This window comes from Hyperolius riggenbachi, chromosome 2 (genome assembly GCF_040937935.1).
Source record: "Hyperolius riggenbachi isolate aHypRig1 chromosome 2, aHypRig1.pri, whole genome shotgun sequence".
Classification (NCBI taxonomy): Eukaryota; Metazoa; Chordata; class Amphibia; order Anura; family Hyperoliidae; genus Hyperolius; species Hyperolius riggenbachi.
Genome location: NC_090647.1, coordinates 44,481,322 through 44,497,876, shown reverse-complemented (window position 1 = coordinate 44,497,876; position 16,555 = coordinate 44,481,322). Strand labels below are relative to the sequence as shown.

Below are 16,555 nucleotides of genomic sequence, written 5' to 3'. Positions count from 1 at the left end.
ACGTTACTGGGGCCGAATGAAAGTTTTGGTGGGGACCCCATGAATTGTATTTGCGCCACTGGGTCCCACTGCCATTTACTAGAATGTTCTGGGATGTCCAGCCTCCGACCTGTCAGACACCAATCTTGATCTAGGTCCGAGGTGCCGCTTTTCTAGATTGTGGACGTCCCATCTCCACTAGCGCTGTGTACAAAAGGTTGCAAAGCCTTGCATTGCTCTACGAAAACTAGAACAGCAAGAGCTAGATTATGGTGCTAGGACGCCCTAAGGTGCCCCCCCCCCCCACCCACATGCCTGTGCTCAGTGTAAAGTCTCTACTCTCCGCCAGCTTGACTCCTGGTCTCCTCCAGTGTTTAGCGTCACTGAGAGCACCTGTACCATGTGACTTAGCACATGTTGTAATGTCACATATGCGCCCGTGTCACATGCTACCAGCACTTACAGTGACAGCGGGCAATGGAGGAGGCCAGGAGTTGCACTGCTGGAGAGATGACACTTTAAAACACAGAGCACAGGAGGTACACTGTACACACGGGCGGACAATGACAGGGGGCTCCAGTTGTCATGGTATCAAACACCATTACCGCCATGCACCTGATACTGCGACCAGTATTTTTTCAGACATTCCCAATTTATCCAACGATTGACCAGGTGGCAATGCTGTTACACAGAAACTTTTAGGGTTAGGCCTCAAGAAGGTGAGTTTTAAGGTTAGGCGTCAGGTAGGGGGGTTTTCGGGTTAGGCATCATGAAGGGGAGTTTTAGGGTTAGGCATCGGAGGGGGAGGGTTCTATGGGACACTTAAGTCTCTTAAAAAAAATGAGTTTTACTCACCTGGGGCTTCCAGCAGCCCCCTGCAGCTGTATCGTGCCCATGCCGACTCCATCAGATGTTCCTGGCCCTGCCGGCAGCCACTTCCGGTGTCGGCGACAAGAGCCGACAGGCCGGGAACGCGAGTGATTCTTTGCGTTCCTGGCCACAATAACGCCCTCTATGCTGCTATATGCTATATGCTATAGCAGCATAGAGGGCGCTATTGTGGCCGGGAACGCGAAGAATCACTCATATACCGATATTTTACACTATTTACACTTTAAAAACCAAGAATATTGGTAGATATTAATGATCATTTTATTAACAAAAACAGGCATCCATTTTTCCTTGCACCCCTATTTTATGCAGGCTTAACCTCTTATCGTTCTTCTCTGCTGGTAAGACTCACTGCAGTGGATAAGTGGGCAGGAAATGTCAGACACTCTACACTGGGGGCACAGACAGCAAAAAAAAAACATTAAGAAGAAGTTATAAGTCTTTCTCAAGAAAGCTTTGCCCGGGGTTTGGCTTTAAAGCCGGATTTTCACATGAAGTACCATTGCCGGTGTGCAGAGACCTTCCACTATGAATTCATGAATCATTTACCGGTGCAATTCTGGTATAATTTATCCAGCCGGACCATTTTATCACAAGGTAGATTTGACCTTGCTTATAAGATGTGTAGGGTTTTTATCGCCGGAGCCTCTGCAACTGTAAAATAGAATTTAATTGTCTCCATTATATCTTACCGCTGTTATTAGGCTCCTAACATTTGATTTAAATCTGCAGACATCGCTGGGAACAGAGCAGTATTTGTTAATATATAATGGAGAGAGGTAAAGAACTATGTAAATGCACCAAAAGGTGAAATCTTAAAGGGCAAACATACTTTAAAGTACTCTAATTAGATTCTAATTAGGCCACGGAGCAGCTGGAAAAATGTCAGTCTTACGCAGTGGACTTCTGTGACTTCCAAGGACCTGGCTCTTCTTCGGGTTACCTGCAGACTTGAGTTTCTGCTGCTTCCTCCGGTCACTAGAGGCCGCTGTAGGGTGTGGGATCCAGGAAGATAACGCAGAATTAGAGATGATCAATGAGATGAAGTGGGCATCAGGAAAAAAAAAATGAACCTCCCCTTAACCTGATAAGGACCACTCCACGCCAATTGGCATGGATGCGGCGCCAGCCCAAGGATCGTCTAACGCTGATTGCTGTAAGGTCCCGGGACCTTTTGCAGGAGATCGCGCGCGCTGATGCACACGTATCTCTGCTCTGCCATCAGTCTCCCAGCGGTGATCGCTGTTAGGAGACTGTTAGATGTCAAAACCACCGACTATTTAGTTTGTACAGCGTGCTGTACTGGGGGACAGTGGTGTCACTCGGCTGTCCCCTGGGGAGACAAGACAGCAATCCGCTGTCATAGGCTGAAGCCTATGACAGCCGATTATGCTGCTTGGCTGGCGGGGGAAGGGAGGGAGGGGGGTTTATAAAATTAATTTAAAAAAATAGGGTTATTTATTTAAAAAATATTAACATATAATATTTATAAAAACAAACAAACACCCTGGGAGTGATCATTGCCCACCAACAGAGAGCTCTGTTGGTGGGCAGAAAAGGGGGGAGGAATCACTTGTGTGCTGAATTGTGCGGCCCTGCAGCAAGGCCAACTGTTCAGGCCACCTCTACTGCCAGGCAACTTCCATTGTTTACAAGGAAATAAATATGGCAGCCTCCATATCTCTCTCACCTCGGGTTCCTTTAAAGAGAACCCGGCGTGGGTTCTAAGAATTCTATTAGCAGCGTCCCCCTCAGGCACCCCTACGCTCTGCTTGCCCCCATAGATTAAACGCCGTGCTAGCGACACACAGCGTGTCGATAGCCGGCTGTTTACCTCTGGATGTGTCAGTCTCGCAGCTCCCCCGCCTCCTCTATATCTCCGCTCCCTGCCTGTGTCCCTTCCCTCCAATCAGCGGGGAGGGAAGGGATGCAGGCGGGGAGCGGCGACATAGAGGAGGCGGCGGGAGCGGCGAGACTGACACATCAAGAGGTAAACAGCCGGTTAGCGATGTCGCTAGCACGGCGTTTGATTTATGGGGACAGCAGAGCGCGGGGGGGGGGGGGGGGGGTTATAAAATTAATTTAAAAAAATAGGGTTATTTATTTAAAAAATATTAACATATAATATTTATAAAAACAAACAAACACCCTGGGAGTGATCATTGCCCACCAACAGAGAGCTCTGTTGGTGGGCAGAAAAGGCGGGAGGAATCACATGTGTGCTGAATTGTGCGGCCCTGCAGCAAGGCCAACTGTTCAGGCCACCTCTACTGCCAAGCAACTTCCATTGTTTACAAGGAAATAAATATGGCAGCCTCCATATCTCTCTCACCTCGGGTTCCTTTAAAGAGAACCCGGCGTGGGTTCTAAGAATTCTATTAGCAGCGTCCCCCTCAGGCACCCCTACGCTCTGCTTGCCCCCATAGATTAAACGCCGTGCTAGCGACACACAGCGTGTCGATAGCCGGCTGTTTACCTCTGGATGTGTCAGTCTCGCAGCTCCCCCGCCTCCTCTATATCTCCGCTCCCCGCCTGTGTCCCTTCCCTCCAATCAGCGGGGAGGGAAGGGATGCAGGCGGGGAGCGGCGACATAGAGGAGGCGGCGGGAGCGGCGAGACTGACACATCAAGAGGTAAACAGCCGGTTAGCGATGTCGCTAGCACGGCGTTTGATTTATGGGGACAGCAGAGCGCGGGGGGGGGGGGGGGGGGACGCTGTATAGCAACAAAGTCTGGGCATTATATGCAGACCCAGCCTCTGTGTGCTAATAGCATTCTTAGAACTCACCTTGGGTTCTCTTTAAGTGGCATAAATATAGCCACTGTCCCCATTCTGCTGAGTAGTGCAGTAGAGCCGTTTAATATTTATCTGTCCTAGTGCCACGTCAGGTCTACTCTGATCTTCCTGACACCCACTTGCTCTATGCTACTTACCTCTGGCTCTGGAATGTATGTCACATGATCTACAGATAGAGGTATGGAAGTATAGAGCGAGCAGCTGCTGGGAAGAACAGAAGAGCCCCGGTGCATTGCTGGAGCAGGCAAATATTAAGGCGGCCACACACACCATACAATTTTTTAAATATCTGTTCAATTTAAGAATTGCAATCAATTTTTCTGACTGATTGTAACATTTCAAAAATATGACCAATGTACCACACACATATGTTAAATTTTCCCCAATTATTATAAAAATGATTTGAAACTCTGAGCAAATTGCAAGGGTTTGTATATTAATAAAGTGACAATCTAACACACACCATACAATCTTTAGAAAGATTGAAGAAAAATATCTGGCATTCCAGTTCGATAAAAATCGAAGAAAACGGGAAATCCGATCAGATGTTTCAGTCGAATGAAAAAAAAGCTTTCAATTTTTTCGGGAGAGATAATTTTTTATCGAATTGCCATAAAATCGGATCATTTTGTTGTATCGTATGTGGCCACCTTTACACTGCTCCGCTGCACTACTCTGCATTGTGGGGAGATGGTGTGTGTGTGTGTTATACCATCCCCACAAGTGTGTTTGGATCCCAAAAGCAAGTCCCGTGCTAATGTAACTGGGGGTGTCCCGTGGGTGATTGCTGCACCCCGGCTCAAACTGCCAATTTTTCATCCAGAAACACTGTCACCGCTGTGCTCCTCTGGATGGGACGGCAGTGTGCTGTTATTCTTCCATAGTGATTTATAGCTAAATGCTTTTGTCTATGGAGAGTTAGTATACTAGTTAGTACTTGTACAATACAGCTTGGCTTCCTCCATTCTCTTTTCTTTTCCCCTATAGGTTTTGACAGCTAGGGATGATATTGACCTCAGGATTTCCTTTTGTTTAATGTCTTTTTATGTATCTTTTAATCTCTATGTATGTGTATCTACTGTATGTAAAATGATGTGCAATACACTTGAGTCTGTTCTCTTCCCACCTTGGGTGATTGCCCTTTAAGAGAATTATATTACCTGTTTAGGTATGGTCATAGCTCCTAACTGTCGCTCTTTTGGAGGGACAGTCCCTCTTTGGGAGCCCTGTCCCTCTGTCCCTCTTTCCTCCTCAGTTGTCCCTCTTTCAGGACTTTGTCCCTCTTTCTATGTAAATATATACATTTCTCTACTAAAAAATGTGTTTGACTCTAAACTTTATTCCCATCCTTTGAATTGATATATTACTAATTTTAAAATAAATGTTACTATGAAGGAAAATGAACCAGGATAGAAAGGACCAGTGTGGTATGAATTATCAAACAACATAGTTTTCTTACGAAATCTTTATAGCATGCGTGACTTGGGGGTGTGGCAGGGGTGTGGTTAGAGGTGTGGCAGGGGTGTGGATTAAGTGTCCCTCTTTCTAATCTCAAAAAGTTGGGAGGTATGCCTGAGGTGGGAAGGAGGAGTGCTCTCTCGTATTTAAGGACAGACTTGTAAATTCTATATGAACTACGACTAAGGACTCGGTGGGGTTAGAAACTTTTGCTGTTTTTCTACGATGATTTAATAAACGAATACATGATTTTACCATATCAAAGGAGTGCGGAGGATCCTTGCTTATTGTTGGTCTTTTACTGCTTACAATGATGCACATTTAAACCTTTGGCCCACAGACCTTGAGTTTGACACATGTGCTCTACAGGATCCATGGGCTTTCCTCTTCCTTGGTGAGAATCTGTTTTCATCCTGAGATTCATCTCAGATACACTTGAGGCCTGGAATCCACTACAAAACGCTATCGCTAATCGCAATCGCTAGCGTTTTTAATCAGCGTTTTGTAAGCAATTTCTGGCGATTTTGGTAGAGATTTTAAAAAGTGTAAGCGTTTTGCCAGCGATTTACGATTAGCGTTTTTTAATTCTGATTGATCCTTTCAATTAATTTTATTTTTTTTTACAACGTGCAGTAATTGAAAAACGCTAGCAAAATCGCTCTGTATAGCGATTCATTAGTGATTACGCCAGCGTTTATATACTTTACATTGCAGAAACGCTAACGCAAAATGCTAACTCTCAAAAATGCTGCATGTCCTGCGTTTGCGATTTTGCTAATCGCAATCGCTCCAGTGGAATTTGGCCCATCCATTAACATTAGCTGAGCATTTAGGGAAATCGCTAGCATTTTGAATCACTCCCTAAACGCTCAAAAAATCGCTCTAGTAGGTTCCAGCCCTTAAACATTTTCTGCTATTGTGTGTGATATAGGCCAGAGATTTTTTTTTTATCCTGTTTTTATTTTACTTTGCTCTAGCTTTTAATATTGCAGCACGAACTGAAATGAATTAGTAAAAAAAAAAAAAAAAACTGTAGAGGCTAAATAGTTAAACAGATACCCACATAATGCAGTTCAATTAATTACTAAAAAGAAAGAAAGAGAAAAAAAAGAGAAAGCGTGAAAACAACTCTAACAGCACCTTTCAAGCTAAACCACCATAAAAGCAAATGTTAGTTTTGCGTTAAAATTACATGGCTCATTGCTGAATAGCTCAAAATTATGTTTTAATTGCATGTTGGAATACGTTCTGTCTGGATTTGTTGGTTTAATTATAGAGAGTAGCCAAAAGTAAAAAATAAAAAAGTAGCTGTCCAAAAGTGACATTAGCGGCCTGGGGCCAAATGGCAGAAATGTCGCCAATTAATAATAAATCCACAGCGAAAATGTTATCCGTGATACAACTGCAGAGACTTACTGAACCGTGCGTTCGGCTCCCGTTTCCCTGCTTTCATTTTGTTTTATTTATAGGCATTTCACACTGCATTTAATTATTTGCGCTAAGTGTTAAAACAGCGTATGCCTGAAAATGGTTTGTTGTTAATTTATCTGTGACCTAACAGTTCAACGCCTCGGACAGTGCAGTGGAGCGAATAGCGTTTGGCAATCTGAAATCTACTTGTGGTTTGTAAAAGGACACAGAGATCCCCCCCCCCCCCCCCTTAGCTGAAGACCCTCTACGGGAAAAAATATGTTCTTATTCAATAGTCTGTCTTTTTTCCTACATACAAAACAGTTCCGGATTTATATAATTTGCAACCCCTCAAAACCTGTGTATTGTGGCCTCTCCCACTTCCATGTGGGGCCCCTCTCCAAGACTCCAGTTCCCTTCTTTCATGTACAGCAGCCTCTACTTAAAGCAAACCCTTATGATGTACCCAAGCCAAAGTTTGGGTGAAAAAGGAGATATTTACCTTAGAAGCCATTGGATCCTGTAGAGACTTCCCACAGTATCCTGAAGACCTCCATTGCCACTTGCGGTCCTCCCAAACATTTCCAACAAGGGCTCGTGTGGTCTCAGTACAGCCGTGTTCGTGCTTGAAGAGGAGCACCGTTCACATTCCTTTTTGACTTTAACAGAAAAAAATAGTAAAACTAAATACTTGCCTAAGTAGTGGGAGCTTTTAGATCAGCTTGGCAAACTACAGCCCACGGGCCGGATTAGGCGCGCGTACGCTGTACATCTGGCCCACCGATAGGCAGCTGGATTTCCATCCCTCCCTGCAGAGCCGCAAGCGTGTGGCAAGTGGGGAACTTAAAAATCACCAGCTCTGATTCCATGATCGTCTTCATGGCAACAGGGTGTAACGTGACCAGAGAGCGGAGTGTATTAAAGGCTGGCAGCCATCGTGTAACAAACTGGCAACGTTCTGACGGCTAGTCATGTGATGTCCTGTTGCCATGGAAATGACGCTGGAATGGGAGCTGGTGAGTTTTAAGTTCCCTGCTTGCCGTCCGCAACTCTGAAGAGAGGGAGGGAGGAAGGAGGGGAGAAATTTAGGGAATGCAGTTCACGCTCTGCAGCAAGGGGCCTGGGCCGTGAAAAGTTTGCCAAGCCCTGTTCTAGACAGTCCAAATCCTTCCTGGATCCTGCTCAAGTCCACTCCTGCTCTTCTTCTTTGTGGCCGCACTCTTATCCAAGTACTAGCTTCTTTGTACTAGGAAATCGTGAGTACGGGTTGCACAAATGTAGACTGTTTCAACTGCCAACTGAAGGAGAACTCCAAAGACACCAATGCAGGTTGTAAAATTCAAAAAATGTATTGAAAATAAAAAAATAAAAATACACGTTCTACTCCATGTAACCAATGAGAATTACAAACAAGACATCTATAATATCACAGTCTTCGGAACAGCTTCTGATCTTCTTCCACATGACCTTTTTTGGTAGCTAGGAGAAAACATCTGGTTAATAAAAACACATAACCTTCCCTCCCCCTTAGTAAGTATTTCTTAGCGTACCTACCCACTTTAATAACCAAGAAGATTATTTAATTTTTCCGGAAAACCCTTGGGTACTAGAATAATTTCAGTTTTAATCCTTCTCACTAATGGTACTGTACTATATCAATTTCACCTATACATTTGCTGATCAGCAAAATTTTAGTAACCAAATAGTAAATAAAGTATTCTCCCTTTTTGTTTCTATACCAGTAAATTATTCTGGTTATTATTTATCCAAAATGGCAGCCAGGTACATATGAGAATTGGTTGGTTAAAAGGTTAATAAATTGGTTGGTTAACACAAATAAAAAAATAAATAAAAGAAATTGGTTAGTGAACTACGAGATTTAGTAAATTAATATGGTTACTTGAATTAAATGGATATAAAGAAAAATGACTCCATCACTTGTTCTTGTAAACAAATTGTTCAATATGCTTGCTTCCAAAAAAATACAAAAACACAAAAACAAGAAAAGAAGAATATTTTCTTTTTAGATCCAAAATCTGTAACTTCTGGATGCAATTACTCTGTTCTTTTGCAGGATCAGTCTGTTGCCAGGAAAAACAGTCTATTAACAGGTACTTGTTCCAAATCTTTCACTACTGCTGGTAAATGAACATATGAATCTTTTCTCCTTTCTTTACAGGAATCCAGCCGGACGCATCTTCCCAAAGGTAAGCATTTCTTCAATATAGCTTCGCACTATCCTGTGCACCATACATAAAAATAAATAAAACAAAAATGTCTTCTGGCATTTGTTACTTTGTACAGTCAATAGGCTATGAGAGGATATGATAGGCCTCTAGCGGACAGGGCAATAGCCTATTTTATTAACCAGATTCACTTTCTTCTCAATCTCACTATTTCATAGTCTTATGCACAGTATATGAGTAATATGCAGTTCTTTGACTTTGTAACAAAACTGTTTCCCCATTTCTGCAACCATCCAGTCAAACTTATAAGGATACAAGTGAGATTATCTTCATTACCATTAGGGATGGCCAGTCTTTATTCTCATCCTCACGAACACTATGCTTCAGCAGTGAGGGATATTAAAAGAGCCAACTTCCCTGTAATCAAAATATTCAAGAACCTTCCTTGTCACATCACATGCTGATTTATCATAATATTAATCACAGTTCATATGTGTCATCTTGAACGGTTTCTTTTTCAGCATCTTTATATCAAGAATCACTGGCTATACATCTGTCTGGCTCTTTTTCTCTGACTGGAATCTCTCTCCTGGCTTCCCCTCTCCTTGTCAGCTTTGATGGACTGATGGCTATCAATGGAGGATAGAAGAATCATCTAAGCGCATTACTTTCTTCCCGTCATGTCGTCTGCCACAGCTTTTGATCTGCTTTTCTTCAGCTCAGCCCGCTGCATCCTTCCTCATCCTTTGTCCGCTCCAAACTGCGCCACACCGTCTCCTCAGAGAGCTGTTATAGCTCCAACGGCTCTCTCTCGCGCGCCTGGTTGCTTAGCAACCTTCCCTTCTCACACGCGTAATGAATGCGGCCGGCTCTACGCATGAGAGCCTTACCCGACGCGTCCTGGTTGTCTGGGCAACCTGGAGGAGTGCATGCTTCAATATGTACGCGTGCATTCACTCCCCTCTCCGCATAGCCATCAGCCCTGCCTATACACGCGGCAGCGGCCATCCTGACTAAGGGCAAAATGCCCTTACTTACAAACCTGTGTCAGTAGCACCTTATTTAAAGCTGCTGACCAGGTAATAATGTAAATCTATATATATAAAATCGGATGTGTGTATGTATGTGCGTGTGTGTGTATGTATGTGCCGCGATCACGCGAAAACGGCTTGACCGATTTGAACGAAACTTGGTACACAGATCCCTTACTACCTGGGATGATATGTTCTGGGGGTCTTGCGGCCCCCCTGCACACGTGGGCGGAGCTACAAACAGCAAATCAGATTTTACCTAATCAAGTCAATGAAAAAAATGTAAAAGGCTGCCATTCTCACAGTAATCAAGCCAGAGTCCCCACACATGGCACAGTTGGTCACTTGGTGACCGAGGTTACAAATCCAGGAAAAGTGGGTGGAGCATAAAACTGCCAATCAAATTTCAGCCATTCATTTAAATGGGAAAATGTAAACTGCAGCCATTCTTAGACTGTTAATCGCAGGGTTCTCAAACTTGGTACACTTGGTCACTGGGTGAATACGATTACGATTCAAGAAAATGGGTGGAGCCTACAACAGCCAATAAAAATTCACCTTTTGATTTTCAAAGGGAATATTTCATCTGCTACCATTCTCTTATACTGTGAAAAGCAGATTCCTCAAACCTGGTACAGTTGGTCGCTGGGTGACTGGGATCCAAATTCGGAAAGGGGGCGGAGCCACAAACAGCCAGATTTGTTTATTTTTCAATGGGAATATACAAAGTATTGATACCAAGGACCTCAAAGCCGATAAACTTAATAACTGAGTGACTGTATGTCAAGGTTAGAAAAAGTGGGCAGTGCCAACAACTACATTTTTAACATGGCAGGGTTCCCAAACTTTACACAATTGGCCACTGGGTGACTGGGATGAATATTCATAAATGCGGGTGGAGCCTATAACAGCCAATCAAAATGTGCCTATTGATTTTCAAGGGGAATATTCCCATTGCTACCATTCTCACACTGTTAGTGGCAGAGGCCTCAAATCTGATACAGTCAGTCCTTGAGTGATTAGGATCCAAATTCACTAAAGGGGTGGAGCCACAAACAGCCAATCAGATTTGTTAGATTGATTTCAGCCATTCAGTTATTGGCAGGGTTCTCAAACGTGACACAGTTGGCCACTGGGTGACTGGGACTAATATTCAGAAAAGTGGGTGGAGCCTACAGCAGCCAATCAAAATTCACCTTTTGATTTTTAAGGGGAATATTTACATTGCTGCCATTCATGCTCTCTTAATGGCAGAGGCCTAAAATCTGCTACAGTCAGTCACTGGGAGACTGGAGTTTAAATTCTGAAGGGATCGGGCCAAAAACAGCCAATTAGATTTGTTTAATTTCAATGGTAAAATGCAAAAATGTTCAAATTCAGTAAAGGTGCGGAGCCAAAAACAGCCAGATTTCTTTGCTGGATAAACTGCTTCCATTAGCACAATTTTGATGCCACGAACCCGAAAGCTCACAAACTTGGTCATTGAGTAGTGACTGTGTGTCCAGGTTACAAAAAGTGGGTGGAGTTAAAAACAGATTTTTCTGGGAAATTGCAAACTGCAGCCCTTCTTCACTGTTAATGTCATGGTTCTTAAACTTAGCATAGCTGGTTACTGGGTGACTGGGATTAATATTCAGAAAGGTGGGAGGAGCCTAAAAATGGCAATCAAAAATCATATGTCACTTTTCAAGGAGAATATTAAAATTGCTGCCATTCTTGCACTTATGGCACAAGCCTCAAACCTGGTACAGTTGGTCATTGGGTCACGGGGGTTCAAATTCAAAAAAGGGGACAGAGCCACAAACGATGAATCAGATTTGTTTCATTTCATGGGAAAATACAAATTATTGATGCCAAGGACCCCAGAGCTCACAAACTTGAGTAGTGACTTTGTGTCCAGGTTACAAAAAGTGGGTGGAGCCAAAAACAAATTTCACTGGGAAAGTGTAAACTGCAGCCCTTCTTACTGTTTATGGCAGGGTTCACAAACTTTGCCCAGATGGTCACTGAGTGACTGAGATTAATATTCAGGGAAATGGGTGGAGCCTATAATAGCCAATCAAAATTTACCTGTTGATTTTCAAGTGGAATATTTAACCCTCCTGGCGGTTTGCTAAAAAATCGCCAGGGGGCAGCAAATCTTTTTTAAAAATGTTTTTTTTTTTTTTCATGTAGCGAGACAAAGTCTCAGCGGCATCCCCCCAGCTCCTCCGATCGCCTCCGGCGATTGGCGATCAGGAGATCCCGTTCAAAGAACGGGATCTCCTGGAGGGCTTCCCCCGTCGCCATGGCGACGGGGCGGGATGACGTCAACGACGTCGTGACGTCATAGAGGATTCCGATCCACCCCATAGAGCTGCCTGGCACTGAATGGCCAGGCAGCGCACGGGGTCTGGGGGGGCGGCTGCGGCGCGACAGATAGCAGCGGATCGGCGGGTAGCGGCGGCGATCGGGCACTGCACGCAGCTAGCAAAGTGCTAGCTGCGTGCAGCAAAAAAAAAATTATGCAAATCGGCCCAGCGGGGCCTGAGCGGTGCCTTCCGGCGGCATAGCCCGAGCTCAGCTTGGGCTTACCGCCAGGAAGGTTAAATTGCTGCCATTTTTACACTGTTAATAGCAGATGCCTCAAACCTGCTACAGTTGGTCATTGGGTGACTGGGGTTCAAATGCTGGAGAGGGGCGGAGCCACAAACGGCCTATCTGATTTGTTTAATTTCTATGGGAATATACAAATTATTGATGCCAAGGACCCCAAATCTCACAAACTTAGTCATTGAGTGTTTGTGCGTTAGGGTTAGAAAGTGGGCGGAGCCCACACCAGTCAAATACATACCCGGGCAACGCCGGGTCATCAGTGGGTGGAGACAAATACAAATTTCACTGGGAAAATGTAAACTGCAGCCATTTTTACATTGTTAATGGCAGGGTTTTTAAACTTTGCACAGTTGGTCACTGGGTAACTGGGATTAATATTCAGAAAAGTGGGTGGAGCCTACAAAAGTAAGCTCCACCTATTGCTTTTCAAGGGGAATATTTAATTGCTACCATTCTTGAACTGTTAATGGCACAGGCCTCAAACCTGGTACAGTTGGTTATTGGGTGACTGGGGTTCAAATTCAGAAAGGGGTGTGGAGCCACAAACAGCAAATCTGATTTTTTTCATTTCAATGCAAATTATTGATACCAAAGACAGCAAAGCTCACAAACTTGGTAATTAAGTAATTGTGTGTTAGGGTTAAAAAAGTATGCAGAGCCAACACCAGCCAAATACATACCCGGGCAACGCCGGGCAATCAGCTAGTGTATATATATATAAAACAGATACCCCCTTTTCTACCTGCTACACAAACCCAGCACAACAAAGCTGGCTTGTGCATGGAGAAAAAATCTGTGCACAAGCAGCTTTAATCTACTGGGCATGTGCAGACCTTACTTGCACATGCCCAGTGCAAAGAAGCTTGTACTAGGACAGGAGCGCGTCCATTACAGTATGTCTTACAAGCACTTGTCTAATATGCATAGAGGCACCCAGCATTGAAACGGTGCACACCAAGGAGATATGTAAAGCCTCAGTACTGTTCATAGGCTTCCCTCTACTGAGGTGAAATATCTATATATATATATATATATATATATATATATATATATATTATTTATTTTTTTTTTTTTTTTACTTCAGGTCCCCTTTAAGGGCACTTTCACAGTGACATGTTGTATCAGACACTGTTCTATGCACTGTAACGTGGTGTGATTCAAAGTCTATGAACTGAACCATCATGCAATGGATTCTGTCAGGGCTCGTTTCCACTATTGCGGTGCGGAATCGCCTGGATTCCACCGCTGAGGAAATCACATGCGGATGCGATTCCGCATGCGTTTTTTTCCACGGATTCGCATGCGAATTCGCATAGGTGAGGGTATATGCGATTTTAACCATGTCACTGCCTGTGTGAATTTACATTGGTACCTATGTGAATTTACATGTGAATTTGCGTCAAAAAACGCATGGGGAAAACGCATGTGATTTCCCTATTAAATACATTGTGTGCGATTCGCCTGCATTCCACACGCAGGCATTCTGAGGACTCTGCTGTGCAGAGAAATCCTGCACAGAAAAACGCTCCGCACAAGTGGAAACAGGCCCATCTATTTGTATTGGCTGTGTGAATCCGCATGCGGATTCGCGATAGTGGAAACGGGCCCTCATTACAACTTGAAACATGCAGTGCACTGCTAGAGTCGCATGCATTGGTCAGTTGCTTCTTTGCCTAGGTCACATCGCTTGCCACCACAAACCTAGCATTTGGTTGCATTATGTAAACACAATAATGGTTTGCAATGCATTGTCCCTTCATAAAGACAAGCTCCAGGGAACGTTTTTATTGTAGTTTTGGGTAATGAATTAAGAGCTTAGAACCTCCTTTGATAACTATATTGCTTTTAACACTTCCTGCTCAGACAGGAAGCAAAGAATTATCTCCAAAATGGAAGGGGACAACATCAAAAAATATATATTTTTTTAAAGCATGGAGAGGAATAAAATCCCTGACTAGTTTATATTGCTTCCCCAAGTACTACCCGTTTTTATATGAAAGACACAGAGGTCAATTTAGGTCCTAGTGACAAGAGTTGAGGATGGGGAAAAGTCTCACCACTGGGGAAAAAACACAGTAGTAAAATCCTGAGATTTACATAGGCCGCAACTGTTACAGAAACTCGATAGGAGGTAGGCTTAAAGAGTAACTGTTAGCCCCAAAACTGAAAATGAAATCTCTCTTGCAATCTTTTATTTACTATTTAAATTAGCCAAAAAGGCATTGTAGAAGTTAAAAATCAATATCATTTTTTTACTATGTATCCATGTACCCCAGCTCCGGACGCAAAGCCGCATAGCAGATACTGCTGAGCATGCATAGCATGCCTAGCATGCCTAGCTCTGCCCGACCCCCTCTCCCCCCCAGGGCCAGGTGCCGATATATGCTCACTCCAAACAGCTGACCGCTCTGACACGGAGAGAGAGCGGGAGCACTTCCAGCGCAGAGCAGCCGCCGCCGAGTCACATGTGAGAGATGCACGTGCATCTCTCACATGTGACTCGGCGGCGGCTGCTCTGCGGTGGCTGCGCTGGAAGTGCTCCCGCTCTCTCTCCGTGCGTGGAAGCGTATTAAAAATACGCATGTGCGACTTGTAAACCTTGCGGCGGGTTTTCACGCACACACAAGCATCACCATAAACTTACATGACTTCCAGTCCACTACACGTCACCACAGGTCTCCGCAGAGATAAGGTAGAACTGTGTTTGCATCGAGGATGCGGCGAAAATGTCACTTCGGTTGCATTGCACCGTGTCAGTATGAACGGCACCATAGACTTTCATTGGGCTGCGGTAAATTTACTGCACTGCACCTGTCAAGAAAAGGCCCTAAGGTAAGTACCCTCTGGGGACTGTTTTTTGTTCCAGTTCCCCTTAAAATACACCCATTATTTTAATACAAATAGTGCAGCAATAGGAGTAAAAACTAAAGTGTTTCCACTTTAAACTCCCTATGATTTCCCCATTGTAGCCCTCCAAGCAATACCCTCTACATTGTGTCAGTGACATAGTCACCCATTCACCTGCCCATGACTATTAGAGGTCATGGCTTGATTTTTTTTTTTGGATGCATTTTTGAAGAATATTACCTTAAAAGCTGAGTTGTAAGAAAAAAAAAAATAGCAGCAGGAATGAAAGTCATTTAGCACACCACATGGCCACACATCAGCATGCTGCCCGCTGCCATAAACACTGTCTGCTATTGCACTTGATTAAAGCAGAAAAAATACACATATTGTAACCCATGTGCTTTAAATGGATAATACAAACAAATCACCAAATCTCTCCGGGGTAGTTGAGTTTGCATATTCTACATTCAATTAAAAGAGCGTGCCTCTCTCTCACAAATGGATGCTGGGAGTTTCGGAGCTTCTCTCTCTCTCTCCTGCTGGTGTCCGCGTATGTAGTTCATTATGATAATTGCCTGAAGCAGAGCAGCTGAAACTGTGCTTACTGCAGAGACTTGATTACCTTTAGAGCTTGATTTACTAAAGTCTCCCTGGCCTGGGGAACATGAAAGAACGCAGGTGACTCTGCAGACCTGACCCGGATTTACAAAAATCTGCAATTTAGTTATAGCCCTTGCCTAGGGCACATCAGACCATGGTAAGGGTTGCCTGTAAGCTTAGTGAATTAGCAGTTGTGAGATTGCAGTCCTGCCCTGTGGAGTAAAAAAAAAGAAAAAGTTTGTTTACTTTTGTCTGACTCCAGACTTCCTTTGATGTGTTTGTAAGTACAATACAGTTAACCACTTGACCACTAGAGGTGGTGTTCCCCTTATTGACCATTTTTTTTTCAAATTTTCAAATTTCAGCGCTCCTCCCATTCATTTGCCAATAACGTTACCACTACCTATTACACCAAAATGATCTATATCTATATCTATATCTTGTTTTTTTGCCACCAATTAGGTTTTCTTTTGGTGGGGGACAGTGAAGGAGAGGTCTCTGCTCGCTGCTGGAGCCGCTGGATAAGGTAAGCCGTGCTGCTTACATTTATGCACTGGAACAGAGGAGACTTGCGGGGAGCAGAGGAGGACATAGGGGGACAATACGGGGAGTCTCCGACATTACAATGGGTAGTATCGGTGGGCGTTTGTAAGTAGGGGACTCCTTGTATTTGGCATATAAGACGCAGTGACTTTTTCTCCCCATTTTTTAAGGAGAAAAAGTGCATCATATTTTTTCTCCTATTAGCCATGAGGTTAAATA

General features: G+C 43.9%; 1 long non-coding RNA gene across 1 annotated transcript in view; it reads left to right on the top strand.

Moving 5' to 3' along the window:
• Positions 1–8,711: 8,711 nt before the first annotated feature.
• Positions 8,712–16,555, top strand: part of LOC137543676 (uncharacterized) — a 67,855-nt gene continuing 60,011 nt past the window's right edge. Inside the window, exons 1-2 of the long non-coding RNA XR_011025565.1 lie at positions 8,712–8,741; positions 16,256–16,319. This is a non-coding gene — a long non-coding RNA (uncharacterized lncRNA). The remainder of the gene's footprint in view (positions 8,742–16,255; positions 16,320–16,555) is intronic.